This window comes from Trachinotus anak, unplaced genomic scaffold (genome assembly GCF_046630095.1).
Source record: "Trachinotus anak isolate AG129_WGS33_773 ecotype Australia unplaced genomic scaffold, CSIRO_AGI_Tana_v1 ptg000028l, whole genome shotgun sequence".
Lineage (NCBI taxonomy): Eukaryota > Metazoa > Chordata > Actinopteri > Carangiformes > Carangidae > Trachinotus > Trachinotus anak.
In genome coordinates, this window is record NW_027273879.1 from 16,578,582 (window position 1) to 16,590,866 (window position 12,285).

Here is a 12,285-nt window from a genome sequence, read left to right on the forward strand (position 1 = left end):
ATCCCTCGATCACAGACACCACAACTCTTAGAGCAGCTGGAAGGGATTACACGCAGGGGTTGGAACACATTTTACACTTCCAATGACAATGGCCAGAGTTGTCTGGCTGTTGTTTTTTGCTGAAAAGGGGGATCTTTATCATGGGACCACTGCCGTTTCCCACTTTCCATGTTGCAGCTCACTCTCCCCTCTGACTCTCCCACCATAACCTCCATGAGAATCCTAAACCTACAACTGGCCTCCAGTGTCTCTCAACGTAGCTTGAAAATACATAAAAAGCTGAAGAGTTTTTGGAGTCGGACTCAGAAGAAACACTAATATGAAAAAGGTGTAAATGTTTTACGAGAAATGGAACACGTTCTTAATTAGTTATAAATGAGCGGCAGTGCTGATGTCATGTGCCGCTTTTGGGTATGTTGTGTTTAGGTTATAGTTGCTAGGAGACTGAAATACAACACACACACACATATGAGAAAGAAATGGAGGGAGAAAGAAGGAGAGTAGTAGACCTCAGCCTCTTTTCCTGTGTGGGAGTAATAAAGGTCCATTCTGCTGCTCTGGTCTTTGATGGACCTTGCTGTAGTCACTTTGCATGACATCATGGTTGCATGGCTCTAATGGCTGCACAAAGGGGCTGTGTGTAGGGTCCCAGGGGAACAGTTAAGGCTCTCTAACGTCAATCAACCCTCAAATGGATGAGGGAAAATAATTTTTTTTGCCAAAGCTGTCTCCAGGTAGCAATTACATGCAGTTTTAGAGACCACTTTTTCCCAGCACTGGTAGCTCAAGGAAGTGTAACTAATGTGTAGAATTAATTAAGTTGTGCTCCACAGGATGTTTAGTACACAGTTCTGTAGTTTCTTGTAAAGACAACCTCCCTTTTCTTTCAGTCAGGGCTTTATTTCAAATTGACTCCTGTAACATAAATACAGTAAACTTTACAATATTTTACTAAGAAGTTTCCAGTTTGCCATGTTAAGTTGCTGTATCTAGTGTTAACGCAAATTTCCTGCATCTGTTTCATATTAAAACTGCCCCTGCAGTGTAGGGGGAAAATCCCTTTCCCCTGAAGGCTTTTATTTTGAAACGTATGCAGGAAGTGTTGTTTAGTTAAAAAAGAATCATGACAGCACAGAAAGTACAGTATAACCAGTGAATGAGAAAAAGCTCTTTCCCTTTTAAAAAGAGAAACAAGCAGCAGAGTGGTTTGTTGTATTAATAGAAATAATGATAGATATATAATAAATGATTTTTTTTTAACTTGGGCTTTATTTTGGGCCATCCTTATTTGTCAAACATACTTTAGGCCATCACTTGAGAACTGACGGTATGTGGCATGATAACGCTGGGGCCTCTGTGTGTTCTGGCTTGTGTGGGGCCACACACAGGAGACAAGTCATTTAGGAGGTGGCAGCTATAAGGGATAGAAACAGTAACATTAGGTTTAAGTTTCAGAGATCTGCTTCCTAATGCAGACTCTAGACATTGCGGTTGGAATGCCTGGGGGCCACATATTTATTTTAAAGGTTCAAATAATCCCTTTAGGACTTTAATTGCATCTGGTGGTGTGATCTTACAGCAACTCGACACTGTCTGTGGACAGACATGTACACTGTGGCATGTCTGTGAAGTGTAATGACACTTTCTGTATGACTAATTGTACTTTTTTCACTGCAAACACACCTGTAAAATTTCTAGCCGTGTACTGAAGGTCATTATGGACACAGTTCTCTCTCAACACAGTTAAAGTAGAAAGCACCAAGAAAAGAGTATGCTCGTTTTGAAATATTGTTGAAGTACCACGCGGTTCAGGGTCTGCAACATTATTTTTAATTTAATGTCCATTGACAGTTGTCATAACGAAAGATAAAACTGTATGACAGCATGGTCTGCTAATAGCTGAACGGCAGCCTTGCCTGAGAAAAGTTTACATGCACAGAGAAAAATGTATAACATATTATACAAAACAAGACAAGACAACTAATGATGTGAAGAATTTTAATCTATTGTATTGATGACATCTATCACTTATTTAAGCCATTATTAAAAAACGTCTGTAGCAAAAGCTCTAGACTAATAACACACTAAGAACATGAAAGTTAGTTGCACATTGGTGTGATCTATTAAACGGTAGGCGTGTGCACCAGACTACTTTATGACAGATTTATTGTAAGTCAGCCCCCGCATTTTGTTTGAAGAGTTTATCAATTACTCAACAGATAACACTGATGGAAACATTAGTGGCCAGAAAAAATAGCAATTAACCTGTAGCTGTATGACATACTAATACCTAAGTAAAATATTAGTCTGTTAAATGCCAGATGACTTTCAGTGGATTTATCAGTCCATTATTTGCTGGATGTTGGACAATGGAAATACTGAATCACTTGCAGGATGCAATCAATCTAACTACTGCTAAATTCAGTGGTTGTTTGACACTGAAATACTATTTGAATTACTGCTGGATTATGTGTTATTTGATTTGAAAAAAAAGATACCACTTATTTTTCATGTAGCATAACAGGACATTGGGAAACCCATGATGAATGACTTGATGATAATGGGCATACTAGAGAATTAATCTCTGGATTGGCTCTCGTTTTGGCACTGAAAATACTTCTTGATCCATCTCTAAGTGATGTTAGACAATGAACAGTCTTTTCAATGACTTGCTGAAGGACACACCAGTGGAAACACTAGTGAAATACTCACGGGGTGATTTAGCGTTGGAAAATGGAAATACTAATTGCTTATTTGACAATGGAAGCGGACGGTCACTTAATTGCTGGAAGACTAATGGACAGAGGAATTACTTGTAAATTTATCAGTGAATAACAGATAGCTGACATAAATAGGTGTGATCACACCCATATACAGCCTTATTTTACAATGACTCACACGTTTAACTCTGTTTTGAACTTATGGACCTGGTTTTCCCTCATTTACCCATTTGCTCTGTACACCAAGCAAAATTAATGGAAACTGCAGACCAATACAGGCAAAATACATTTGGGAAAACAGGTTAGGGATTGTTTATAATTTATTTATGTGCGATTGATGGACAGGAGATACAGTCATTCTCAGTTAATGTGTGAAAATAAGTTTATTCAACTTTTCTTTCAAGCCTTGAGTGGATGAAGGGTGTGCTTTATTTAAGATAATCACACAATGCCAGAGTCAAGGCTAGATGACAATTAGAAATTATTTTGAATATCTATAAATTTGTACCAGTCAGCCATTATCACAGCTGTGTTTACTCGCTGTAGTGGCAATATTTATTATAACATTGGCCAAAGCAGTCCAAATGCATACATTACTAATATTGTTTTTGATAATGCAACATTGTATCGTCACATTGTCCTAATATATGCAAGGTATCCCACTCTGACTCACACAGTTATTAAAAATAATGAGCTCAGCTTAATGAAAGATATTTATTCATCTGGTATTTGTGCACATAATGCACAGTGAGACAAGGACCACATGATTCGTTGTGCATTGTGTGCATGATAAGGATGGAAACTGGTAGTTCCTTAAACCATAGTAGTCAGTGCTACCTAAATTATAATCTATCCATCTATGTGTACTGTATGATTTACATGTATTTCTGTATCTTATGAGTCTAATGGTGCTTCCACACTTTGTTTGGTTCATTTGTCCAGACCAAGTAAAATTTATATATAAGCTCTGGTCCAGTTTGTGTTCACACTGTTTTTAAAAAAAAAAAAAAAAAAACATAATACAAACTGTAAATATGAAGTTATACAGACTGACAGACAAGTCATTGGTTGGACAGTTACTATGACTGTGCTCCTACATCAGCATTGCTTCATGGACCCACGTGGGAGAGTCAAATTCTACTGACTGACAGGAAGTCATGCAGCATTTTACTGATTGCTACACTTATATTTGTATTTTCTGGTATCACAAGGAACTTATTGTATGAGTAATGAGAGTTACATAGAAACAGGACAAAACAGAAGTTTCTTATGGTTGCAAAAGGGGAAGATATTGTGTTGTCATTACGTTTCATTTACGTTTTGTAATGAGGAACAGCCAAAATATACATGGGCGGACACAAGCACAACACAGCCTTTCACTTAACAGTAGACCAGGGAAAGTCCCTGATCATGATCTGCATACACGTTACTGTGGTAACTACATGTTTTGCAGAAATATAGTCATACCAAGTTTCCTGATGGTTCATGGCCAGAAGACAGATTTAATAGTTCACTTGTTGAATTCATGCTAAAATCACATATTTGCTATTTTAACATGATGGCACAGTTTTGCTACATGTACCACACATGTGTTAGGAGAGGACCATACCATCGTATTCAGGTGGTGTTGGTCTGGTTGTTGAGTCCACACCAGAGTTTTATGGAGCAGCCTAAAATGTCATTTATTCCTGAAAAGGGCAAAAAAATAGGGAAAGCAGGTTGTTATCATCCGAACACACTGAGGAATTCATATAGTGAGGAGGAGACTGAAAAAAGGTAGAACAGTTTGAATGGAGCTTGTGTGAGATGAGAGTGACTCCAGGGTTGTAAGAGCTGCTATGTCAGTGTCCACAACAGCACTGTTTCCCATAAAAACAGCCCTGACACACACATGCACACACACAGACAAAGCCAAAAGGACACAGTTCTACACATGCATGCAATCAAAACAGAAGCACATGTTCATGTATTCAGAAATCCAGACACACATACACACAACTAGTACAGAAAATTAAAAATACATGTATGCATGCCACCTACCCACCCCTTTGTGCACACACACTCCCACAGATGCCAAAAACACTTAGACAAACACACACACACACAGATACTGTCATTCTGAGGTTAGACAACAGCTGAGAGTCACTCTGTGTATTACCACTTCGCTGCTGTAAGGCTCGCTGCCTTTCATGCTGCTGATAGTCTAATACCCGTTTTTTCACTTTAACAAAAGTTTCTGTCAAAACACACACACACGAGTGCCAGCAGTACTGGAGATGATTCATTTTATCTGTTGCAGCACAGCATGAGGTGAGTGTTGGGAAACCCTGAGCTGTCTCGAATAATGTCTGCCCCTCTTAAATTCTATCCACTGGGAGAGAGCAGAGAGTGCGTTTGTTAGAGCTCAGTGACAATAATCATGGAGCTATTTTTCGATAAGGCATACTAAGGAAGGGTTTTACATGTTGTCACTAAAAGCTTTATTAATGGTTAATAAATAATGTATGTATTCACTTACAGGTCATTAATAAGCCATTAGAATGAATTAAAATGTTCTGTTAGATTCTCTGCTAACACTCTTCATTCAATCCAGAAGGACTCTGGAAGTAGGCCGCACAATATCAAGACCTAAAAACAGTTTATTAATGGTCTACTAAGATTTACAAGTGCAGGTGCCTTCATAAATAAAAACTTGTATTCTTTTCCAATTAAAGTAAGGCTGCAATTATAAATGTGCGCTCACAAGCTGGCAACCCCAAAGTGCATGCAACAGCATGTTATTGATCTGTTAAAATTGTAGTAAGACTGGTTAACCATCAATGAAGTAAGTCAGCGAATTTTTCTTTAATCTTTTTCCTTTTATTTGAAAGGTACCAGAAAGTTTGATCTTGACTATGTTGTAAAAGTCATGTACAATTATACAATTGCTGATCAGGTGAGGGACTGTAACAATAACTAATTCCTAAATCATATGGAGATTAATTTTACTTTTCTAAGAATATATGATCCCATTGAGATTATTTTATGGCCGAGACAAAAGAAATATGCAGCATCATGATTGACAATAGATTGTTAAATCTTCCTCAAACCAACAAAATCAAAATGAACTTTTTTTTTCTCCTTCATCTCGAATATTAAGGTTTAAAAACAAGTTTTCTGGATAGTAATTCCATGACATTGAGATGCAGAGATTTGAACTGTCACGTCACCCAGCATTTGGTAGTGGCTATATTACATGTTTCCGTCCTGGTTCCTTATCCTTAGTGTAAGCTTAAATTTACAGTTCCATGACAGACATATTGCAGATGACCCCTAAGTTCACCCACAAATAGCTGACCTGCAGCACAAACTATTCTGTGTATTGTGTGCGTGCCCATGCCCACGTGTCTGTTGATTTGTGCTTGTTTGTGAAGTGTGTGTTGAAACAGGTGTCTTTCAAATTCGTAACAGTGCCGTAATTGATCCCAAAGGGTGCCTTACTGTGAATGTATCCTGAAGGCCACAGAAGAGCGGGCCCATTAACACACGCCCCCTGTGTGAAACCTGATCCCCCATCTTTTCTGATACGTGTCCAGATAAGACCTACACACACACACACACACACCACAAGGATGAGAAGAGAGTTCTTATTCATTCCTGTCATACTTTGTGGGACTGCAGAGATAAGTGTGCTTTTAGAAGGAAGTGATTGTCATGAGGTGTCAGAGGTGAAAGGTGACATGGGGTTATCAGTAGGTTATATCGTGACCTGATCCCTGTCCTCACCTCTCAGGAGGCAGTTGTGTTGTCTTCTGTCAACAGGAGATTTGTATCCTGCCCGCTCACCACTGCTCCAAAACCCCAAGAATCCAGAGATATCCTTTTTAGGTTCTTGTCAGAATCTGGATCATATCTGAAGATTTTTTGATATGACATCTTACAATGCCACAATCGAAGCATGTCCAGTCCAGATTTCATCACATGTAGGTCTTACTACAACTACAACTGCAACTACATCTACAGTTTCTGGGGTATTCTGCACAGTGTTCACTTCACATTCTAGCTTTCGACATCATTAGTTTCTTGCCTTGAGGCAAAAGTAAAAGAGTAGTTTAGGGAGTGATAGAGTTTTAGAAAATGAGATCTACTGTACAACATTGGATTGTGAAGTATAAGACTATTCCTGGCCACATTGTGCCACTGCCGAGATTTCAGAAGAAATTCTGTGAGGGCGTTTTGAAAGAAAACTGTGAAGATAACTTTCTCTGTGTGTTAAGAAAAGGTGCCCTTGAACTGGAAAGCAACTGAAGTTCCACATGAGGGTTGTGCATTGAGGAGTGGTGCGCTGTAGGATTTGATGCCTCCTTTTGAAGTGTCTTTATGAGCAAAGTCTATGCTCTGACTCTCTGAATCGAGCTAAGCCTGTCTTAAGCAGGGGCCTCCACTGTCTTCTTTCCTTTTCTCCTCTGTTCACTCGAGGGATGACTTTCTTTTTATTTCACCACCATGTGTTTTGTCATAGCATACTAATAGTTAACAGGAACTGCTCTGCTGCCACAATGATTCTTTCTATTAAAGATTAAGGAAGACAACTACAGTAAGCCAAGTTGACTCACAGGAGTGATGATGAGAGATCTCGCTGCTGATTGATGACCTTAATCTTCCATTGTATTTAAAGTGGCAATAAACAGCTTTTCACCTTTCCCCCTAAGCTTCGCTTTCACAAAGCCAATGGGGAACCAGTGTAAATGCCGATGGTGTCGTTAGTCCATAGCCCTGACACTGCACAATCAACATTTACTTCATAATGATAAGTTAAAACAAAAAACATGCCTATTGCCAAAGTCTGATCGAGTAGTCAAAGGGAAATTAAGACAGTAATATTTTACAGTGATTAATTGTTTAATTCAAATATTTACTGGTTCTAGCTTCTCAAAGCAATTTCAAGACGTCCCCTTGAGCTCTGGGAAGTTGTGATGGACATTTTTTACCATCTTTGTAATCTGCCATGTATAGGTTACAGGAAATATGTGGTTCATGGCACTGTATGTAATTATGAAACCAAAACTACACACAGTATTATAAAAATAATATATTTCATACTTTCATATTAGAATTATATTAGTCTAATAACTTTTTTGAAAGTGGGTCATCTCCTTTTCATGAATACACTGAGCATTTTAGATTTCCAAAATAGAAATAAAGAGCTGTCATTTTATAAAATTAAACAGTAAAAGCTAATTTACCTGCTATCTTGTGGCTATCATGTCTTACCACAGTATAAAAACAGTTTGTATTTTATTGTGCTGTGTTTTTACGGAACTGCCAAAACACCTAAATACATAGAGTGTATGCAGTCCACCACATGTTACACAAAAATGCACAGTATATATTTTAAAAGTAGATTTAGAATTCATCCCATTATGAATGCAGCCACTTATAGTATCTGAAAACTTGTAGGTACAAACTTCAGGTCCCCAGGACTAACACTCCTGTGGGGAACTATTAATTCATCACCTTTACATGTTTGAATATTCCATCAGTGTGCTGAGGGCAGCGGGTAGCACAGGACATATAATCACATATATCAGTTCTGTGCAGAATCTGACACCCACAAGCAGACAGAGACCACCACTGTACTGGATGTACCAATCGAATGTCCTCCACAACATATTACGTAACACCTGCAGCACATGAAACAGTGTTATTCAGCTGTAGCTGTTCAGGCGCTCATGTTGTACATTGTTCTGCAGGGAATCTTATGTCCTACATTTCTAGTCCTTGATGTTAAATATCCCTCGTTTGTTCCTCTCCTTCAGTCTGTAAAACTTTGAAGGGAAGTCTGCTCCTTACATAAAATAGACATAGACAGTATGTAATGAGAGGATTGTCAAGGGGTTTCCCAAAACGATATGACTTTACACACAGCTGGCATACCAGCCTATGAGGGGTCACATGTATTTGTTGTAGAGGAAGGCACATGTATTCTATTTCCAGAACCAGTCCTGAGCCCCTTTAATCCCCCTGCCTTGCCTCCATCGCCATGGGCAGAAGAGAAAGAAAGGCCCCCCAGTCTGCCCACCCCACCGTGGGGAGTAATGTCTCTGAGATTGAGTTGCAGGTTTACTGAAAATAGATTGTGAGTGGAAGACTCTTTTCTGTCAGGCAGACAGTTTGATAGAGACAATCTCAGCTTAGGAGACAGCTGTGTAAGTGCTGCGCTACAGGGAAACAGACTAGATTCAGGCGTTTAACTGAGGTAAGACCTCATGCTGTGTGTGTGTGTGTGTGTGTGTGAGTGTGTGTGGGTGAAAGTACAAAGATGTGGGTGTGTGCACATGCCGCCAAAGCTGGTTCCAAACAAATGATGCAGCTTTGTTGGTCCTTTTGTGCTATTGAGACGCTCTCTGAAAAACCATCTTCTTCCCTGCAAGAAAGGCTTTTTCAGCATAGGGTGGTATTTCACCAACAAAAAGCAGACAATAATAACTCTTCTTGTACTCCTGTGTGTCTACTATTAAGATACTTATTTTTACAGTTTAAACAGCACATATGCAGTAGTATCACTTCAATATAATCTATGCCAAGTTGATATTCTGCAGAAGATTTTTTTTCTCTTTATTAATAATGAAATTATGTATAAAATTCCACAAGTAAAGCTCTGCCGGATAATAACCTAAGAATAATCTTATTTTTTTATATATTTATTTTCGTGAAGCTAAAGCTTTGTGTGTGTGTGTGTGTGTGTGTTGCATTCAGTGTGTATTTGTGTAGATAGAGTGTGAAGAGCAGGCCAGGGGTGGGTGTTTGGGTGTGAATTGAACATTTTCATGTAGTTGAGGGCTTTAACCTTTTCAACCCACGGAACCCACCACTGCATCCATCATTCACATGCAGGCAAATATTCAAACCCATATAAGCTCTCCTTTTCGAAAGTCTAGTCAGGCTCTCAAGTCAAGTTCCCATGACGCCACATATGTCATGGTAAATTCTGTGGTAGTGTGTATAAAATGATGCAGAGTTTTCTATTTGATGCGATGGTAAAGCACCGTGGTTTGTAATATTTCACTCAGTGTAAGCATGATATATTGTAGCTTTATATGGTATTGCTGACATTTTTCTAACTTTAAAGCTATTTAAGGAGAATCAAATATTAGAGTATGGTGAAATGAGATGGCAGGAGCCACAGCAGCTCAGTGAGTACACTTTGTGGGCGTGCTTGTGTGTACTGTGTCATATGCATGTGCATATGATACCCTGTGTCTGTGAATTTGGAAATAGCTCAATATACAGTGCCGAGTGTGGAAAGTTGTGCAAACAGAGTGGAATTTGGTTGAACCAGCAACATTAAAGCTGAAAGTTCTCAGTCAGAGTGAGGTGCAGAATTGAAAAAAGTTGTAAAGAGTTATTGCTGTGGGCAGGAAAGATTTCCTGTATTGCTCTTTGTGACAGTTGAGCTGAACCAGTCTGTTTGAAAAAGTGCTCCGCTGCCTGTCCAGCAGGTGGTAGAGAGGGTGTTCAGGATTATCCATAATGGATAACAATTTGTTCAGTGCCCTCCTCATCACCACAACTTCAAAGCTGCCTGGTTTGCAGCCAGTCACAGAGCCGATGCTCCTGATCAGTTCAGCAGTGATCTTACAGTTCAGTCTGTGGACGCTCATGTACTTGTTGTCAGGGGCTGTGTAGCTGTCCTCTTCTTTCTGAAGTTGATCACCATCTCTCTGGTCTTGGCCACGTTCAAAAGCAGATGATTTTTTTTCCAGACCACTCCACAAAATCATCTACCAGTGCTCTGTACTCCTCATCCTGTACATCAATTACACACCCAACCACTGCAGAGTCATCAGACAGCTTCTGCAGGAGCGACGGGTCTACTGAAGCTCTACAAGGTGAACAGGAGACAGCACAGCACAGCACATCTTACAACAGATTTCAAGGTTTACTCTGGTGTCTCAGAGTTTCAGAGAACCTCTGCACATTGCTTTTGATTAATACTTTCCTCAAGTGACGCATTTGTTTGTTCGTGCATGGATATCAGTCACTGTAACTGTAATGATGCTGTAAATTTACTGCACAAGTTGGGGAAGAGAAGTGAGGAGAGGAGTGAAAAGAAAGAGACATGTAGTTGAGCAGATTTTACTTTCAAAGAAGCCAAGCTGCTGAATTAGCTGCAGGGCTGTAAGCCAACTAGCTACTCTTGTTCAAGACTCTTTAACAGAAGTGGCGTGCATAGATAAAAAGAGGCACTATTACGTGTTGAAGTCAATTTAATTGTCAGTCTGTGAAAACACTGTTATATGTTTTTGCTGCTCTGGAGGAGCTTTATCAAGCCTGCCAGGCAGAGAAGGCAGGCAGAAAGATATTATCTAGGGTTGTTGGGAGCTTTATATTTTTTAAGGCCCATCACTATTTCCCATAGTCCTATGTGTTTTTGCTTATTAAATAACTTTAGTGACTAATTAGGTAATCTGTCGATCAACTAATAGATTAACAGACTAATCATTTGAGCACCACTCCCTTTTACAGGTGAAACTCAGTTTTATGAATACCAATGCAATTGGTTTCATTTTTTCAAACATATTGTTTTGTTCTATTATCTACATGTCATGTCCGTCAGCGTTTATGGGATCTTTTGTGTCATGTCTCATGACACAAAAAAATATGATATCTGATTAATCACTAAGTTATAGGAATGATTTGTATCATACTCAGTTATGAAATGAATCCTTAGTTGCAGCCCCAGGCTTGATAAAAGACTGAAAACACGCTAACATCCCTATGTGCTCCATGGCTGTTTAGTTTATATATATCATGTTTGAGGGAAGGCATTGTTTTCAGTGGTGTGTACAACTCCATGTTCTTCCACTGTGTAGCTAATGTATTCCCTCTCTGAGACTATCATGTTTGTCTCATTATTATAAGAACAAAATGGTTCTCCTGTCTTGACCGATCCCTGCAGACAGAGACGGGGCTTCTCAGCTAGAGAATAAGCTAAATTTAGAGCCAAAAAGTGTTTGTGCTGTCAGACGTCTCATATGCGGTAACTTAATGAAAACACGTCTGGCTATGTGAGTATATGTGGCTGCTCTGCCAACACTGTCCTGTCTCTCACCGCTCTGTTGTGGGTGTGTTTGTCAGGGATCCACTTGTCTGAATATATTCAATTCCTTTCTCCTTTTCTTCTCCCAGTGTAATGTCATTTTATCGGTGGCCTCGTCGAGCAGAGCTGCGCTATTACTTTTTCATTTCTTTCCTCACATGGTGCTAATGGTTTACTAGCATCTGCTCCAGCCAGTACATTTACTGTTTTAGGATAATTTATATCCTGCCCCCTAACGTTTATCTCCTCTAGAAACAGCATGTAGCTAGTTATAATAATTAGTCTCCCATTGCTCTCCACTTTTATCAAAAGGCAAATGGAGGTCACTTTTAGATGAATTTTTATCTCTTTCAGAGAGGGAGGCAGGCAGCAATTGAAGTAAGACTTAGGGCTGCAGTTGCAGTGCTGCTAAAACAAATGCTGTCTCTTTATTCTGCTGTACTGTTAAATTTTGCAGTGGAGTTATGCTAGTGCTGAACATTT

General features: G+C 39.3%; 1 protein-coding gene across 4 annotated transcripts in view; it reads left to right on the top strand.

Moving 5' to 3' along the window:
* rxraa (retinoid X receptor, alpha a) overlaps nt 1-12,285 on the top strand; it is a 104,940-nt gene that overhangs the window by 68,772 nt on the left and 23,883 nt on the right. The gene's annotated exons all lie outside the window — the stretch shown is intronic.